We start from the raw sequence: 21,113 nt of genomic DNA on the forward strand, positions 1-21,113 counted from the left end.
TTATATAAAATCTGTTCAAGCATCGAGAAGTTAAAGTTGAACAATGTAGCTCCGATACATATAATGTGTGATGAGCAAGAATGTTTTTCAATGTCTTGGTGTTTATATGAATATTTTAAGTATTTATGTATATTAGTAATGTGTGTATTGTCGTAGTATACCTATTAGTATACCTATTTATAATATACTAGATGTTGCCCGCGACTTTGTCTGCGTTTGATTTTGTATTTAAAGTATTTAGTATCGCTAAGCCTTAAATGAGTATAGTAGTATATATATTTATATATATATATAACATGTGACTGTCAATTAATTATAGACAAATAATTTGCAATAAAATAAAATTGCGACTATAATTAAAGATCTACGCTATCCTATCTCTTAAGTTGGACCATACTGCTCACGGTGTGCCAATTTAATTTAAAATCGGTTAAGTAGTTTAGGAGACCATCGCGGACAAACATCGTGACAAGAGATTTATATATATTAAGACTAGTTGTACCCTGCCACGCTGTGGCACATTGTGATTTGAATGGTTGAGAAAAATAGATAAAAACAATCCTTGATGCGTATTATCATGCTAAAATTTCAGCCCTATCATTGCAGAACTTTTGGAGTTTTTGAAGCGTACACAAACGAACATAACATTTTTATATATATAGATATGTGTTTTAGCACTAATCTTTAGTCCCTCCTACTTCCAGAGGCAACCAGTATTATTTGGAAATTATAGATAGTTGCAATCATTGACTGCAAATCTTACATAGACTCTTCCGCACTTAAAGTTTTAGTAGTAGTACCTATTAAAGCATTTGGTGGCCAAGCTTGTCCAGGGAAGTCCCTACTACCCCCATGCCTATTTAAGCTGCTAAGCTGCGTTCCAGTCCGAAGGGTGTCATTTCCTTGCATGGCATTCAAAGTGTTCGTCTGTTTATGTAACAAATTATGGTTTTTCACTAACTATTAAGTTACCACAGCTTGGTCCATCATTTATTACTATAAAAAAACCTTTAGGATGTTATCAAGACATTTAATTATATAAATAATTTTAACGCCCCCAACAATCTCCTCTAGGGCTAAAATCTTATAGTAAGTGACCTAAATTTAACAAACATGAAACTTTTATTAAATTTTAAGTCTGTGGGAATTTTAGTTTAAAATTTTCCTTTTTTTTATTAGCACCCCTGTAACCGATTTTGTGATTTAAACTTCATTCAATACATTCTTATTTGCTCGTAACATAGCCCAAAAAAATTCTGAGAGTTAAAATTCTTAACTTAGCTTTTTATGATTTTTTCTAACCATTAACGCCTCCGCTTTACACTTCGGAGATTTAAAACTTGTATAAAAGTTAGCCTATCCATTAAGTCAATGTATCCTCTACATGGATGCATAATTTCAATTCAATCGGATGTATAGTATAATAGTTTTAACGGAACAGCCATAAAAAACTCTATAGATTTATATATTAGTATAGATATAGATGTGTAAGTACATACATACATGCATAAACCCTGAAAACATTTTCTGTGTAGTCGTGTAATAAGACTATGTATAAAAAAAAAACTAATTTTACAGTGTTTGTCATCGAAAACCTCCGTAATGGCTTGACTGATTTTTAGTTTATTTTTTGTGTATATTTGGTAGGTAGTATGAAAATAGTTCGTAGAATTTTTTTTTTATTTTTTGCACAAAAATTGTTCTTTATTTAAGATTCGGCATCCCAAAGTATTTTTAAAAACCCTTAATAATCGCAAAAGAGGTCGCGAGCATCAGCTAGTACCTAGTGTATATAATAGTCTAAGTCAATGGAAGCAATTTCAGTTTCAACGATATCTTTTAATCGTGCAAATTTATGCAACTGGACGACAATACGTCTAACCGTCTTCGTTTCAGATACGTGATCCAAATCCGATTCGGTGCGTCATTTCAGTTGTAAAACGGTTAGCAGTTGGCACATTTGCCGAATAATTTCCTTTTCCCTGAAGGCCTATTCTCGGATCCGATGGAATTTGATATTCAAATTTGTTACAATATCGATATATTATTATGTTCTCGTACCTCTATGTTCTGGGATCGGATATTCAAAGTAGTTAGAACACCAATGTATGTAACTTAGCGCTTGTGATTTCAGCCGTAAAGATGCCTGTTATGGTGATCTATGGAATTAAATCGTTTCATAGAATAGACAGGCAGGAAGTTTGACTGTAACTTACCAATGTCGCTTAGAGCAGTATTATTTTATAGTTCTATAAATGTCATATTATAGTTGGGAAACTATAGTCATTAACATATTATGGTTATTTTAAAAATAACACATTAATTGTGCGTCATAAAAAGACTTTAGTACTGAACTAATAATGAAATATTATTTCTTCCAAATATTGTTTTTTCGAATTTCAAAACATTTTTTAATGTTTTCATTTATTTTAGGTAAATACTACAAACTTGTTTCGTGACAACTCCAACGAAATTAAAAAAATCCAAAGAGATTCTAAGAAGCAGTGAGCTCGGAACTTGGAAGAAGAGAAGCTAATAACCACCTGAGGGGTTGTTACAGCGTCACCGGAGAGAAGGGCCGAGCGTGAAAGCTCGCCGTGAGTACAGCCCCAGGACTCGACGACATTGCGTGGAAAGGTGGGACGTCGACCCGAGGGTGCATCCTTCCAGGACTCGGACCTTGGCTCGGTTCAACGTTTTGCACTAGTTGGTGGACTTTTGGATTAATAGTGTATTAGTCCAAGAGTCTACGTCCGAGTGACTTTAGAATTCGGGGCTTTCGTCGTCGCCGGCAAAGACGCTCCGAAGGTTGTATGTATGTGTAATTTCGTATTTGATGGAATACATTGACGTTACTTATTTCATCGATTCTGAATGAAAAGGACGTTGGGCTTGGGAGTATAATTGAACGCCTCGAACACGGGTAGTTGGGGTGTCGGATTGCATTTTTAAAGTAGATCTCTGATAATTTTTTCATGTACTGAGCTATAGTGGAAACATCGACGTCTCGCTGGAGATCTACGATCTCGCGCACGAACCACGGGTTGCCCGTGGCCATGCACATGAACTTATTCTGTGGGAATTGAAAGCTCTTGTAAGAGATGTTAGGGCGATGGGTGGAAGCTACAATAGCGTATGCCATGATGAAAAGTATGCACGTTTAATACAAAGTTCACTTGTGGCGAAAGGAAATCGCAATGAGATTCAAATTAATTAAAAGCAGTGAACTTACAAAAACTAGTAACAAAAGATATCATTAATTAAATGACGCCTTCTGTCATCGCGCAAGAATTTAAGACAATCCTTGACAGAAGCGCCGTATGTCTCAAATTCCACTTACATCAATAGACAACTATTTATATAAAATGTAGTATAGATCTAATACACAACATAATAATATTATGTCAACATTATATACCATGAATAAACTGTCTCTTAGAGACGGTGTTTAAGTAAACAGAGATGATATCTAAATAATATGTCCGAGCAAAGCACTATTTAATTAACAAACGTCACAATATTTGTAGAGAATACATAAGAGCTTTCATTTGGCGTAGGAGAACACTCTGTTAGAAACTGTACGGTTCCAACAGTTATTGTATTAATGTTTCACAAAGCTGGTGATGACAGTTGACACGGACAATATTTACAGCTTGATATCCACTTTGCGTCAGATGTATTCGACTGGCCGGCCCAGATGTCCGAGACGGGAAGTGACTTGTATCTCGCTAGCGATGCTAAAATTGACCTGGATTTAGTAGTGCCACAATTCCATCGTATAACTCTATCCAAATTCGAAAGTATGATACTGACTTACATATATGGGTCAGACAGAATTTAAAATCTTCTTTATACGCTTAATTCTATTACAAAATTAAAAATACAAAAGCGTATCTTTATGTTTATTTAGTTCTTATGTTCAGCTCAAACACTACACTGATCATCATGAAATTTTATTACATATTATTGATATACTTGCACCCTTTAAATGGACATAGCAGTTTTTATACCATGGGAATTAAAGGAACTACATGTACTATGATCAAATTGCAAATGTCTCTCTTAGAACTAGTGTGATGTAGTCTTATGTAGAATTAGGATCTGGCGACACCAGATCTTAAATAGCATTGCAGCTCTTCGTAAAATCTAAATTGACCAAATGTTATCTTAATAAAATTATGATAATTTATAAACGTGTCGCCCAGTGGTCAATCTGCGACCCTAATTAATTTAAATAATAAGTTTGATCATTACTAAGAATCTATTGTCAAATATTATACTTCTATAACCACAAATTGGGCCAAGGAACTGATTCTAACACTTTTAATATGCTTTTAGTATGTAAAATGTTTTTTTATTGATTTAAAGCATTGATTAATATAATGTTACTACTCATTTAATGTATTTTTTTTTATTTATTATGCATAATTAAAAAATATATAATAGTGTTCTGAACTCCATCAGTTTATACTCCTCCATCCTCGCAATTTTTTGTTAAAAGTGGTACAAAGTTTTGGCTTCAAGTATTCATATATAGATTGCAAGTATAATGAACAAAGTTTTATAAATTCTTTACTTATTACGAAAATAACGACTTGCGAAAATATTCACTTTGTCTATTATTACAGACAAAAAGTATGGTGAAAAGTAGTTTTTTACTCTTACATTTTAATTAATAATGGTATCTATCAGGCATGGTGAAACGAATTTCAATGAACTTTGCACCAAGGCAAGTAAATTAAATTATCATAATATCTATGCATGTTTTATTTATATCGTTGAAAAGAAATTCCACGCGACGTAACCTAAGGTAAAAACTACGTTGTGTGGGAAATTAACATATTTATTTAAATGTGATACTTTCAAAAATTTTATTAAAATTATGTAAATATAACAAAAGAAACATACTCGTAGCAGATAAAAAGAAATACACTGACATCTTTACATATTTTGGAACTTATAATGGCGAATTGAAAACTTAGCGATTGTTCTCTCTCACCATCGCATAAGTTTGTCATTTGCGAAGCCTTCTTATCCATGGATATTTTCACGGCTCGCGCCCTAACTTTGCCAAGCCCAAAGTAATTTAAAATAAATAAAGACGAGAGGAAGCTTTCATACGTTTTACGCTTATCGAATTTCCCTTTTATGCTCATATGAATAATAACGAAATTTTGTGTTCAGTTTATTCGCGGAATATGCGAATTTTTATTCGTGATGACTTAAACTTGTAACGTCCAAAAATGTACAGCAATTGACTATAGAAAATTTATATTATAGTCAATTTACAAGTAGGAACATGTAACAAATCAATTTTTTTTTTTCAAAGCAACGAAATGTATTAAAGAAATCCAAATAATATTTAATTAAACAGATGGTAGTCCTTTTTTGAATATTGAATAAATTGCGAACATTTTGGATAACATTTAATTATTTATTAAAGCAAACCAAAATGAATTTTGTAATCTGTAACTTTGATAAAGATACAGATGCAGCCACAACAGATTGTAGGTGCATTTACTCGGCCCACACTCGATCATAAACTGGATGCGAGAAGCGACTTAAATTATTCAACATTACATTATATTTCATACACAATGTGTAGCTTAAAAATTATCGGTCTACACAAGCGACCATATCCAATTCCCAATCAATAGGCATCCACTGCTGGATATATATTTTCGGCAAACTTGTGCTGCTTTTGCAACTTCAGTACAACAACTACTTAGTTGTTAGTATTATGTCAGTAGCTTGCTTGTTGTTAGTATTATGTCAGTAGCTTGCTTGTTGTTAGTATTATGTCAGTAGTTGTCGAAACTAGTGTCGCTATTCAAAAAGTATCTATGTTTGCACATCGCCTTATGTTATTAATAAAAATTGGTATGGGCTTTTTAGTTGTTGAACGAAACGTTTTTTCCAGTTAATACAAACAGACTCTGCTGCCATTGTTCCCAACTGCAGTTTTTTCCTTGTAACCAATCGTGTCTCAGTTTGCGCAGCACCTTATGTTATTAAAATGCAATGAAGTTTTATCGGTGTCGGACTGCACCAGTAAACAATTTTGTTTTCAAAAAAGTGAAATGCTAACATATATAAAATAAAGCTTAAAATGAAATTTTAGTTTAAACGGGAAAGGAAAATTTAAGCATAACGGTACTATGTCATGATTTTCATAATGTCCAGGCTAATATTTTTCCTTACCCTGACGTTTAGCGACGAGCTGAGATGGAGTGTTTCGTATAATATTCTTGTTGAGTCACTTGAGCAAATTAAAATTGAGTTATTTATGTATATTATATTGATGTTGGAGTTAATACTCCATCATCATCAGTCTCACTGCTGGGAACAGATTTCTCCATTCATAAATATAGAGCATAGATCCACCATGCTGAATACATTTTTATCTTATGGCGGGTATTAATAATTAAATACATCCAGGATCATTGGCTAACGTACTCACCAAAACACATTATACATTGGAGCCGTGATAATCGTATAAAGTGTAAGTAAACTAAATTATAACTCTATCGCAATTTTAAGTATTATACCTCAAAGTGGAATTTTCTTCCCGCGGTTGTTTAAAAACCGATGATAGTTTTCTATTAAAGAGTGCAAAGAAAAAGTTTCCAATTTAAAAAGTGACACTAAACTCTATAATAGATACCCGTATAATTCATAATTTTAACAATCTAAAAACTAATATTTTTCCGCAGTCGGACGTTCGGAGAAGCGCCGAGGTGAAGTGTTTTCATTCAATTTTCTAGTGAAATTGGCTCCACTTTCCAGCGTAATTACCTGATATAGCTAAATTTATCTGTCCTGACTATTATACCCCGATATTTAATTTTTAACTACTTTTTCCGACTACCATTTTTCACGTTTTACAGTTCCCCATACTTTTCTCACTAGTGGTAATATTTTTGCTAGTCAGTTTGGGACTAAATCGTATAAGATTTACCTATTATGTAAAAGTAAAACAATACCTACGCTATATTAACGCAAACTCCATCCCATTTAAAAGTAGAGAAGATTACTGATTATTTTTATGAATAGTAAACATAAATACTTATAAAATTATGAATAGTAAACATAAATACAGATAATTATAGGCTATATAACTTATTAAAATTTAATGCCTAAGAAGGTTAACTTTAGAATGAAAGTTTGTATGAAAGTCCGTATTTTTTAGGATATAAATTAACTATAAATAAATAATTAATATTGGAATGGGCCTGGACCTTCGATTTTAAGTTTAAAATTGGAGTGCTTAAAAGACAAGAAAATTGTAAATTTTCCATTACCAATTTATAAATCCTGATATGAAAAGGGGGTGAAAATTAAATTGATGGAACGCAGGCAGAAAATACTAGAGCGATGAAAAAAAAATGCTTATATTTGATATACCAATTCTTAAGGATTCAGTTATTAAAAATTACGCCATGACTCTTTAAAGCCGAGCAAACGTAACTTAATAGCGTAACTAATAAACATAATTATAAAAAAATATATATACATTTGTTGGTGTGTAGAGTAGTGTGATATATATTATACTACCTGTAAACATGGAATATATTTGATGATAATTTTAAAAGTTATATGGATTTAACGAAAAGTTAGACAGAAAATGTTTGGTAAATAATGCTAAATTCATTTTAATATTAAAACAGAATTAAAATATTTTAACTTCTCAATTGTCTTAATTGTAAACTTTGTCTTATAAAGTTATTATGTGCACACCTATAGCAACGCGATCGTAATATTTTCACTATTTATATATTCAGGAATTCAGTAATGTGAACACGCAAAGTGGTGATCAAGCTCAAAAGTGGCGGGCACAATCGAATTTATTCACTAATATCCTGTAAAAACTTAGTACACTTATCAAATTATATTAGCATCGTCTTATACGAGTAAATTGAGTTATATGTTATGTGATAAAGAGTAAATTTTTGAAAAATTATTTGCCAAGAGTCAGTAACTTCAAACAATACTATGTCACATGACATCAACTCAAATGTCAATGCTTGTAATAATTCACGCTCAAATTTCAATGCTTGATTCTGAGTCGAGTCGAAATTAAGTCTCTTTTGCTAATAAGATGGTAAGAAATCGCTGCAAAAGACAATAGATTACTATTGTCTTTTGCAGCGTTTTCTTACAAATAGGTGTACAATTTTTATTAAATAGATAAAATAGTGCTTGTATTCCGCGTGGTGCTTGGATAAGATGGATTTAGACAGTGGTTACTATTTATTTTGTTACAATGCAACCGTGTCAAAAGAAAGCAGGCGTATGGTGCTTAAACATGGTACAAAGTTCTTTAACAAGTACCTGGTTCACCGTCTCAACACCTAAACTTTTCTTATTTGTTGGGAACTTTGTTCCACTATGGAACCCAAGAAAAAATAGATTAATGAGTGTCGTTTATTTTAAGCGCCATAACATTGTAATACCCATTTCATTAACATAACTTCAAGGAATTGTAACGTGTAATTTTAAGCAAGGAGCTAACACGTCATGAGGTACTTATACTCAAGAGCGTAGGTCGGACACGCAATGGGGTGATCAAGTATAGAGCCGATAGAGTCAATTGAATTTGTTCAGTAATTTCCTGCTCTATACCTAATAGCCAACTTGTCAAATTGCGTTTACAAAATGAATTCTTAAGCTTACCTGCGTTATTTTATGGGTTCAAAGCTAAGGCGTTCCGCAAACTTAGACAATTTTTGAAAGCAATATGAAACCGTAAAAGAGAACTGCAATTGCTGTGGTTAAAACACAATATTCAGTTGCGCAATAACTAACAGCACACTTGTCAAATTGGGTTTATATAATGAATACCTAAGCTTACTTGCGTTCTTCCAAGGTTTAAAATGCGATATAAAACTGACACAGGGATCAGCAATTACTCTGTTCGGTAACAGCAAAAACTGTCCAGTTATTCTATACCGAACAGCTTACTAGTCCTAATGCGTTTTCAAAATGGATCATAAATCATACTTACGGTAACTTGCGTTCTTATGGGTTCAAATCACAGACACATTTTGAAACCTAAATGGAACTTCCACAGCGCACAGCATTCTTGAGTCTAAATTCAAAGTCAAAAATATTCTTATTTAAGTAGGCCCATAGGTGGCACTTTTAATGCGTACATTACATGAGAAGTATACGTTAGTGAGATGATGGCGATAACAACATTCGTAAACTTAAGACTAAAGCTACGAGGGTTCCAAACGCGTCCTGGTCTAAGAAGAAGCCCACAACAAACTTAATCGGGTGTTTTTTTTTTGTTATCACCATCTCACATTGTCATTTAAAATTACTAGACGAGCAGTATTTGGTGGTAAGAGCAATAATTCACACCAAAGCTTTTTTATCGATTACAACGTCCTTTACACTATTCATTGGACTATTTATAAGATGGCGTTTAATACAAACTTTGAACTTTTTGGCAGACATCTCCAAGATGTCAATGTGTAGTTTATCTTAGAATCGTATGCAATATCCTTTAAACGAATTATGAATTTTATGTAACCTAATATTTTGCACTGTTAGTTTATTCTTACTGCAATAATTTGCATTTTATCCTAAATTTAGAAATGTTTTTATGAATACTTTCTGCTATTGCCACGGCCATTTTTTTTAAATCTTTAAATTTTGTCTCCCAATGACTCTTTCAGACTCATTTTATAGGTCCGGTAAAAGCAACTGGACCCAGAGACCAGGTTCTTTGCTGTTGCGTAGTTTGCAGCCGATTGTTACTTGTGCTGTTTGGTGCTTGTTTGTTTGATTGATAGGCGATGTGTGATTATATTTAATTTACATAGACAGCCGACTGGCGCAGTGGGCAGCGAGCCTGCTTTCTGAGTCGTGGCCGTGGGTTCGATTCCCACAACTGGAAAGTATTTGTGTGGTTAACATGAATGTTTTTTGGTGTCTGGGTGTTATAAGTAATTCTGTGTATTATATTCATGGAAATATTTAGCAGCTATTTTGGTACCCATACATAACACAGGCTGCGCTTGCTTTGGGGCTGGGTGGCGATAAAAAAAAATCATAATTTATAAATATTTAGTAAGTATATTTAATTTAATTTATTATTATTTATCAATTTTTGTTTAATTATTTAAATACTATTTTGTTTACAACCTAACCCTACATCCTAAAAACCTGCGACCTACCAAAGTAAATGAAGTTAAGTTCATTTTCTTTGGTAGGTTGCCTGGTAGAGATCCCTTTTAAGGCCGCCTATTGTAACTTTTCTTTCTTTCTTTCAATTGTATAATTTTTATTGCTTTGTATTTGGCGTAGCCATGTGACAGACGGACAGTGGAGTCTTAGGAACAAGGTCTCGTTTTCTCATTTCCTTCGAGTACTGAACCTTAAAAACCAAGCTTTATAGAAGTAATAATGATAGTAGAGCTAACTGTCACAAGAAATTGAAGAAACCCAGCTGTTAAATTTAAATAGATGATGTAAATAAAGAAGGAACGTTGTAATCGCATCGCGTGACTGAGTCAGTGCTTACGGCTCTGCGCTTTAGGACCCTGATAAGAAAGCATGCGAGTGGTTAGCGCAGTGAAGTACTGTTTTGTGTATTTAATCAGCATAAAGGATGCATTCGGGAAAAGGATTAAAAAGGTGGAGAATTAGTTCCTAGAAACAAAGTGGAAATGAGGACGTCAAAGGTCACGTGACGACCAGCGGCGTAGTGAATGTTTCAATAGAGTTTTGGTGTCTTAAGGAAGTTCTACGCCGTAGAGGCGAGCTACGTAATATTTAGAGTATTGTATTTTGGTCTGTACACATTTTATTTTACTACTGCGTGGAACGCAGGATGCAAACTTTAACGCCATAACAGACCTTAATTGGACGCTGCGGTGTTGCCTTCACTTTAAATCAAGCTATTAAAAGTAGTTTTTAATGCTTTTGTGTGAGAACTCGTCCAGGGAAATGCTACCGCCTTGCTTATTTCTGACGGGGTCACCAGTATAATTACAAGTACATGCAGCTTAGCACCTACGCCTCAGGTTGAACGACAGGCACGTGTTCCTGGCATGCCTTGCAAAACAAACCTTTAACCTATCGAAATTGTTCACCATATTTCACATGATAGTCACGCTGTTATTAAATAACAACATTCTTTATTGAAACAACTTTGCGATGCTGTTAGTCTCATTCATATTTTTTTACACTAAACAACCATCCACCAAATACGTTTCTGTCGTCTCTCTTTTCTACCATAATGAAAATAGACAGCATTATAGCGAGGAAAATATATAAATATTATCTAATTAGTTCTTTTTTCGTATCTCTCTTTTTATACGAGTCTAATATATTTTGTTGAACGGCCGATCTTTTTTGTGGCAAATAATGCCTTATTCATTAATTCCTAATGGTTTTCCTGCCTTTGGGTCGTCCCCATCCGACGTACAGTATCATTAAGACCGTAGAAAGGCCTCTCTCTATTAATCAATATTGATCGGACAAATAATTTAATGTTACATATCCGCTAAACGAGCAGTTTCTCTGTGTATAATATAATGTAACACAAAAGTTTTCTATGGATACTTGACAAGATATTGTATGCGACAATAATTTGTATCCAAAGTTACTGAAAAATATAAAAATATGGCTAATTTATGACAGCTAATGACAGATTATATCAATGATGTTTCTGTTGCAGCAGAGTGCGGTATGCAGTTTGAGGTAAAAGCTGATTGCCCTAACTAAAAAAAAATACTAACAGATATCATTACGGCTATCTTGATGGTATCTCAGATTGCATAGTAACTCTAAATCAGGTGAGATCGCAGTCAAGTGGCTACTTGCAATCAATGCAATCAAATTAAAAAACTAAGTTTGAACAAAATTATGCTCATTTGTTGTTGGATAAATCATAATGTCTTTTAAGTTCAAGGTAATCTATTTCACTGCAAAATACATTTCTATATATTTTTACAAAAAATCATTTAAGTAAACAACATGCACTGCTGATTGCAAACGAACTCGTGTTACTGTTAAAGTAATCTGTTATATGTCTTAATATGCGAAAATATTTTATTCATTTTCAGTGTAAATTCTGTTTTAGAAATATCAACAATAGAAAAATATACATGTTCATTCAAAAAAATCCTTTTATGTTTTTTAAACGTACTTTACACTAAAAACAAATGGAAATACTGTTCCCATGACAATTTATCAGTCAGTTTACATAGTGAAGTGAGAAAAAATTAACTATAAGCTTATTCAATTTTGTGATTTTCTTAATTCTTAGGATCGTAATTATTTTACTTGATTTACTAGATTAGCCGTTCCTAAAATTGGACAACAATCCATGCATAAGATTTGTACAGCTCAGCAAGCAATACTGTACATTTAATAACGACGCAAGCCTTTGGAAATCGCCTACATCCCCCTTTGATTGGTTGTTGATCTTAATGCGCAGTTGTCTTCCAAAGATTTCCATGTAATCTTAGCAATCTATATTGGCTTATAAACTATTTATCCGGATATATTTGTCTAAGAAGATATCCGTTCTATATTTGGAGTTAACTATCCTGTTTTCAGGAGATCTTTTATATGATTTTTTTCTGCTTTACGTCCTTTAAACACCTTATGGTGAAACGGACCGTGGCTAGTTGTTTTAACCAGATGTACTCCAAGCTGCAGATTTAAAAGTGTCATCAATGATAAATCAGATGTATTCTTTTCCGCTTTAAGTATACTTTTTATGAAGTATTTTTTTTAGTTTTGAATTAATATTATAATACTAATATTATAAATGCGAAAATGCGTTTGTTTGTTTTTTGTCTGTTTGCTTGTCCTTACTTTACGATCTAAATAAGCCAATATACCAATCGACTGGATTTTTGCCATACAAGTTAATTAGAAGGTCAGAAAGTTACATATGCTACTTCTTATCCTAGGAATCCAAACGGTTCTCTCGAGATTTATTAAAAACCGTAATAAACACGGGCGAAGAAAGAAGGCAACAGATGGTATATTATAACTCTTTGTAAACTCATCGGTTTTTATCTTGACATCTGCTATTTTAGCAGATACACATTAAAATAACAATACAGTTACTGTTTAGCAAAAACCGTACACGGTAAATCCATTCCTAGAGAATGAAGCCATTAGTAATATGGGCTTTCACTCATAATGTCAACAATAGAGACCGATGATAATTGGTAATATCCCTCAATGCCGCATCACACTGCCGACCCCGGACGGTGACGCAACACTAACGTATTAAGCCTGACTCGCACATCGCCATGTATCAATCAACTAGCTAGAGTGGTGGCGTTTGGAAACGGCAGCTTCGTTAATATATCGGCGCTTTGATAGCTATATTTATCAAAATAATACCTGTATAATTTGATCACAATTTTCTAAACAAAATCGAACTACAGAGTACTTCAATAATCTCAATGTAGGGTATTGTTTCTATTGGGTAGAAGCAGGCGTTACTATTGGGAAATCCATGACATTATGAAAATGAATCTTAATTTGCTGTATTATTAAACTCTTTATTTGTATACCACAACATTTAAAATATAACAAAAACAGAAACATCGAAAGAAGTAGTAATACAAAAGGCGGCCTTATCGCTTAATAGCGATCGCTGCCAGGCAACCTTAGAATTAGGAAAAAAAAAGAAGAGGAGAATAGACTGCTGGTGGTACAAATATTAAAATACATACATGCAAATAACTACATGCTCATACATAAACTAGTGTGCACAAATAGATAAAAAGTCAATAATATAATAAATAAATAAATATGAAAATAAACTAATATATATAATAACAACACTTACATAATTAAATACTTTAACGTACAATAAATGAACATGCTCCGCGAAAAGCAGGATAATCTGTATGGTGTAATTTATAATTTCTCCAGTTGACTTTACAATGAATATTTGTAAAGTCCTGAAAATGCTCCGGTTTCGCAGCGAAACGTGCATAGAGGGTACATTGACGAAGATCTGTTTGGTATGGAGCATAAGAATTAAGCCTCATTTTCATAGGGTATTGCTTCTTTATACAACGGGTTCTAATATACCACCTGTCTAACAAAGCCAACCAGAGGTAAAAGTCGTGGTGGTTTTTAGTTTGGGTGTACCAACTTTAGAGCGGGGAGTACCAAATAACCTCTGTCCTGCCCAAGGGTTGGAGGTAGCAATAAAGCGTTTCCACCACGCCAAAAAAAAAGAAGGCTATTGCTCCAGTAGTAAATTCATTTCTCACACAATTTAATTTTTATTGTAATCCAATTTTTTAATAGAATTGACACGTGCATTATGCCTAAGATCTTTTATTATATTTTAATTATATTTTTTATACAATATTAAGTAGTAGTGGAGCTGTTAGTTACGGAACTCATCCGAGGAAGTACTGGATGAACCTACGCCACAGGTTGATGGACTCAGGTCGGCACTTTGTGAAACGAGTTCCTCATATGCCCTGCGAAGTTTTGCATTGTTAATAGGCGAGTGTTTTTACTTATCGTCACGTGGGCCATCTGAAATGTATATTGATAAAATGAAAAAACGTATATATTAATAAAATAATAAGAAAAATATACAAAATCGAACTCAGTTGTGATTGCAGTCAAGCGCTCGTCTATAAACAGAAAAAAAAAAACTCAACATCGAAGCAGTTTGGTTGGTCCAAAACTATACCCTATAATGCCCAGCTGTGGGATATAAACAGGATGAAAATACTGAACATATATGAACCGTTTCACTGTATATAATATTCCCGGAGCAATAAATTCAGCGTCCAGTAAACTCGTGACCCATTTGGAATTGAAAGCGTTCTTTATAACAGGCTATGTCCGGCCTCACTCTTGCGAAAGAGTCTTTATGCAAGCTGGTCTACTGTATGGGTATTATGAAACCGCGCAAGTATTGCTTTGTTTTTTTTTAAGTGTTTAGTTTAACGAGGCTATACGAAAGCTTTAACGGATTGAACGAATCGCTTAGCGGCACGTCTTTGTCGGTAACTAGCCAGACTAGACCAGAGAAAATTTAGAAATTACAAATTCCCAAATTGTTCCTGCTGGAAATTGAACCCCCTCTTAAATCCACAGCACTAACTGCTGCGCCAGAGCGTTCATCAAAAATCTTAAACGAGAGTTACTGGAATTGTTCGAAATATTACAAATATGACACCAAACGTTATTACCCTAAACAAAATATTATTAGTAAGCACCAATACGTTATTTAACGGCCGCTTCATTGTTTATTACATGTAAAAGATTTTATTACGCAATAAAACTCCCCTTTTGCAGTGAAAAGGGACATAAATATTTAGTACTTCAAACGTGACGGGTTTGGTACTAATAGCAACGAGTGTTATTTTGTTATTTACAGCAAAATCGGAAATCATATCATCGTTGATAATCCTACACCGTGTAAGAATATTTACAACCGCGTACAAAATTATAATATTCCCAATACATACTCTTACAAAATCGCTACGTGATATTATCTTTAACGGCTCTAGAACTCTAGAACCTTTTCAGTGAATAATTTGCAATATAAGTTATGCGTTAAGGACTGTTAGCAAAGAAATCTTCAAATTCAGCTATACAGATCCACTGATTCATCATACTCAAATAAATATCCTTAAAAAGTGTTCATTATAAAATATACGAATGTTGAGCTGAAATATATTCGCCTAACCACGTATCCGTTACGTTTTTTTCATATTGTAAACTAAGATTATGTTTTATATAACACTAGCTGTTGCCCGCGACTTCGTCTGCGTTTGATTTTGTTTTTAAAGTATTCAGTATCGCTAAGCCTTAAATGAGTATAGTTGTATATACATATAACATGTGACTGTCAATTAATTTTAGACAAATAATTTGCAATAAAATAAAATTGTGACTTTACTTAAAGATCTAAGCTATCCTATCTCTTAAGTTGGACCAGACTGCTCACGGTGTGCCAATTTAATTTAAAATCGGTTCAGTAGTTTAGGAGTCCATCGCGGACAAACATCGTGACAGGAGATTTATATATATTAAGATATTACACAGTAAAACCAACTGTGGTTTCTGTGATGATTAAATTGAAACAATAATTTTGAAATTTGTTTAGACGAATTAATAAATAAAATATAAATTGTTTTATTTTCCATTCAATTTTGAATGCTTAATCTAATTTATTTACTACTAGATATGACCTGCGGCTTCGCTCACGTAATTTTGCGAGGCAGCGTACTGCTACATAATCTACACCTATAGTCAAATATGAGTTTTTCACGAACATTTTTTTATCTTACGTAATTTTTTTTTTAAATCAAAATTATACTATATTATTTCTAATACCTCCAAGAATATGTAAAAAAAGTTTCATGACGATCGGTTCAGTAGTTTTCGCGTAAACGCGTAACAAACCAACTTACATTCACATTTATAGTGTCAGTAGGGAAAGGGATTACGTACTGTGAAATTGTAATATGCTATATATTATATATTTTTATGTATGTAATAGTGTTGTTTTGTTGGTCGATCTCTAGCTATGCTTTTTTTTGCCTGCAACTTAAGTGATATAATCATCCTATCGTTTAGATGGCCTGCCTGGTCTACATTTTCTATTGATAGGGTACCAGTTTTTTGTCGCTCGCGACCACCTGTCGTCATGTACTCGCTGGAGGTGTCCGTGCCTTGTCAATTTTGTTTAGACAAATTTCTTGGCTGCATTGCACCTTGTTAATTTTTCTTTTAGTTTACCTACCTTTCAAATAATAATTAAATAGGAATGTTATATTTTCATAGATTACATAAATATATTTTTATACATTATATTTGTAATTCTCGGTTCAAACTAAATGCCTGAACAGACCTGGATGTATGAGTTATTGTTTAACTCCTTCAATTATTATGAGTGACACTGGCTAAACTTTTTGAGAAAAATTCAATAATTCAGCTTTATGGTGCCATATTCTAATGTTAGCATTCTCCCAGCGCTCGGTTATGTTTTTTAATCTGTTTTTAATGACGCACTTGTTGTATTGTTAATGCTACACGTGATTATTCCCCAAATAAAGCTACACGTGTCAGTACTTAATGTTGGGCGCTCTTGTGCTTACATAAACGTTAAAAACCATGGAAATATGATAATTAAAACTTGTAAAAAGGTGTGAAGATATGCTATACGATTTGAATTGTGACTTACGCGGATTTTTTTTTACATAGCAATATAATTAACGGACTAAGCAGGTTTTTCACGTGATGGTTAGTGGAAAACCATGGCTTATAAACAGAACACTTCGCAGGGTATACAAGGAACACTTCCTACTACCTTCTTCTTCATACATAAACTAAAGGCATTGACGTTTAGCCTGTAATTACTCCGGCAACCACGCCTTTTAGACCGGATCACAACATGCTGCTTGGTGGCAGAAATAAGCGGAAATATTTCCGCGGACGAGCTATCTCACAAATAGCTGTATTGGAGCTTTTTGTGAGATAGCTCGATTAAAAACTATCTTTTATAATGACCGCCTGAATAGCATATGTTTTAATTTTTCTTTGTGTGCTTTGTAGTGCTTTCGAATTAAATTTCATTTTATGCAATGATTTTCAAAATTAATCCTCTTAAATCTTTTCGAGGGAAAAGCTCCTGACTTAGAATATATGGTATTGGTGTGGTGTGATTTTACTTCCCTTTTAAGCCACCTTACGGTAGAAATATATCGTAAATGTAGGCTTACATACTAAGATACTCTTAGCACAGTGCTTAAATTAAACTTTTACGGATTTATCGCGACCCTGTTTTTAGGGAAATTACTTAGTAAGTAAAACACAATATTCAGTAAATAAAAATGAGACCTCTGTATGTTACTTTTCTGAAAACGATCGTTCCATAGTGGTTGGGAATTTATAATTACCAAGCTAATTTGTAGTAGAATAAAAGCAATAATAACATATATGGGTAATAATAATAATATGTAATAATATAAAAATAATACTTATATTTAAAGTAATAATATATATACCACATTTAACTAAATAATAAGTATATTTCGTAAGGAAAAAATTAAAATAATTAATCAAAAGAAACATATTTATTTTACAATACAAACGAATTCAAAACATTCAATACATTGTTTACTTATAAAAACCCTATTGAAGATAAAAGACCGAGATGCGCATAGTACCTACGCTACGCGACGCGTACCTAATTAAGTGATAAATTTGCATGTACTTAATGTTAGGGCTGAATCTCGTAAAAACTATTGCAGTGGTTTATTCAAAAACAATTAAGTTTTCGGTTTCATAGACAAGTCTCAGAGACATTACATAATCTACCTCTGAAGCCTGTGATGTGTTTAAATGTTTACGTTGTTTCTATATATATATATATATATATATATGTATGTATATTCAGTGTCGTCATCATCATCCTCAACCTATTAATGTCGCACTGGACACAAGCATCTTGTATGTATGTTATATTATTGTGCTACAATAATGTAGCATACATACATGATTCCGAATGACGCTAATATGTAAACACTGTCATATTGTCATACACAATAATCGACATGTTGGCGTGTGTTACGCGACGCGTAAACTGCTGTATCCGTACCAACATGTAAACACTGCAGTGGATCCCCAACATATAATTCCACCCTCTCTAATTACAAGCCACAAACGAATTGCTGCAGTCAGGCTACTTTGTTAAGTTTGAATCAAGGTTAACGTAACGAATATGCATGAAGTTTATTTTCGTTCTGGGATGGTTCCGTTTTTTTTTCATTCTAATAGAACATTTACTAGCTTTTGCGTTTCTGCTAGTTGTGCATTGAGTTGGGTTCATTTAGCGGATGCTCTGGATGACATCTTAGGTGCATAGCGTTAAAATATTGTAGTGTGTGGCTTATTTTAGTAGTAAAGCTATTTTCTTTCTTCATTTCTTTTTCTATATATCATTATCTATACTATATATATATAATTATCTTATAAAATATACTATATATAATTATCTAAACTACCAAAAATTAATTACTAAAAATATATACTATATATAATTATCTTTCTACATTAATTGACAACCAAACAATTGTACCACCTGATGTTTAGTGAAAAACCATCCCCTTTGAAGGCAATTCAATTCGACGGCCGACTGGCGCAGTGGGCAGCGACCCTGCTTTCTGAGTCGAAGGCCGTGGGTTCGATTCCCCCAACTGGAAAATGTTTGTGTGCAACATGAACGTTTTTCAGTGTCTAGGTATTTATCTCTATATTATAAGTATTTATGTATATTATTCATAACAATATTCGTTACTCATCTTTGTACACATTACAAAAGCTACGCTTACTTTGGGGCTAGATGGCGATGTGTGTATCGTCGTAGTATATTTATATTTATTTTTTTAATTCGCAACGCATGCAAGAAACACGATGGAAATGTTAAGCCTCAGCCTTAACGACCTCCCTGGCGCAGCCGTGAGAGATTTGGTTTAAATTGGAGGTCTCGGGTTCGATTCCCGGCGGGACCAATTTGGGAATTTATTATTTCCGATCTATCTATGGCCTAGTTTGGTCTTGTTACGATTCTACCGACGAATACGTGCCGCTAAGCGATTAAACGTTCCGGTACGATGTCGCGTAGAACGATAAGGGGTTAAGGTTAAATATAACAGCCATACTCCCTAACAGGTTAGCCTGTTACCACCTTAGACTGCATCATCACTTGCCACCAGGTGGAATTACTATTAAGGTCTTGCTGTAGGCATTACTTGTAGAGGAATAAAAATAATATAATAATAAATAAATAAATATACTACGACAATACACACATCGCCATCTAGCCCCAATGTAAGCGTAGCTTGTGTTATGGGTACTGAGATAGCTGATGAATATTTTTATTATGAATATAATACATACTTATAATATACAGAGAAACACCCAGCACTGAAAAACATTCATGTTCATCACAGGAACATTTTCCAGTTGTGGGAATCGAACCCACGACCTTGGACTCAGAAAGCAGGGTCGCTGCCCACTGCGCCACTAGGCCGTCAAAATAATAATCATGGCGGTACTACTTCACCGGACGAGTTCTATCAAAAAAGCTCTACTAGTTTAAAGTATCGTCGCATGGAGTTTCTTGGAACGTTGACTTCTGTCCGTCTGGCCTGGATCTGCAAACTACGCTGTATGAACTTTATAAAATCGCTTAACTAACCGGTATACTGAAGTACTTTGTTGTTGTTTTAACGGGCTATTCACTATAATCAAACTATAATCAAGGGGTTAATTTAAACCGATACCGAGATGGGCAGGAGGCAATTATATCCCCGGAGGAAAGTATATAAATTTATCTTCTCCCACAGTTTTATCAACTCTCAGAGCACTAGCGCACAAGTGGAAATAATATCCTAATAATATATGTGTATTAATAAACGAGGGTAAACTTCTCCTATTCCATGTTCTAGTGCTTTAGCAGGTGGTCATTTTAATTATATCCCTTCAGGGGATATAATCGGGGGATATCTTTTTTTCTCCCGCCCGTGCTAGCCTTGCTGAGAAAAGGTTTGGGGAACAGATCAAAAGATAATTGTGTCTAATGTAGCAAGGCGATCAATTCAATGTTGACCGTAAGTGAGTGGTTACATAATGCTACGTAGTCCCATTAACATAGCATGTTGGCAACCGCTATAATACGTAACATGTAAATTACCGAATCTAAGCCAACAAGCAAACACGGCAATAGGGTCGCTTCGTGCGGTACGCTTGTAATTAGTTGGACTGCTGTAATTCAAGTGACAAATAGCTCACACTACGCTCATTTGGCCACTTGGGATGACGAATTCTGCGTAGCGATGGCTTCAAAAGGCAACGCGAGCAGCACATTCTAGTCTGGTCTTGCACTATCAATAGCATCTACATCTCTCCCCGAATGGGCATTCGACACCTTAGCATCTGAAATTACTGCCACGTAAACTTTAATACCCTTAAGGCAAGAGTTAATAGGCTTTTCACATACAAGACAAGATCAGAATACAGGAGTCACCACCCCTCCTTTTCCTGCGGGGGTCGTACAAGATACCTAAGGGAATATAACGGAGAACTCTCAGTATTGCTTT

The sequence above is a fragment of the Pararge aegeria genome, chromosome 8 (genome assembly GCF_905163445.1).
Source record: "Pararge aegeria chromosome 8, ilParAegt1.1, whole genome shotgun sequence".
Taxonomy (NCBI): Eukaryota; Metazoa; Arthropoda; class Insecta; order Lepidoptera; family Nymphalidae; genus Pararge; species Pararge aegeria.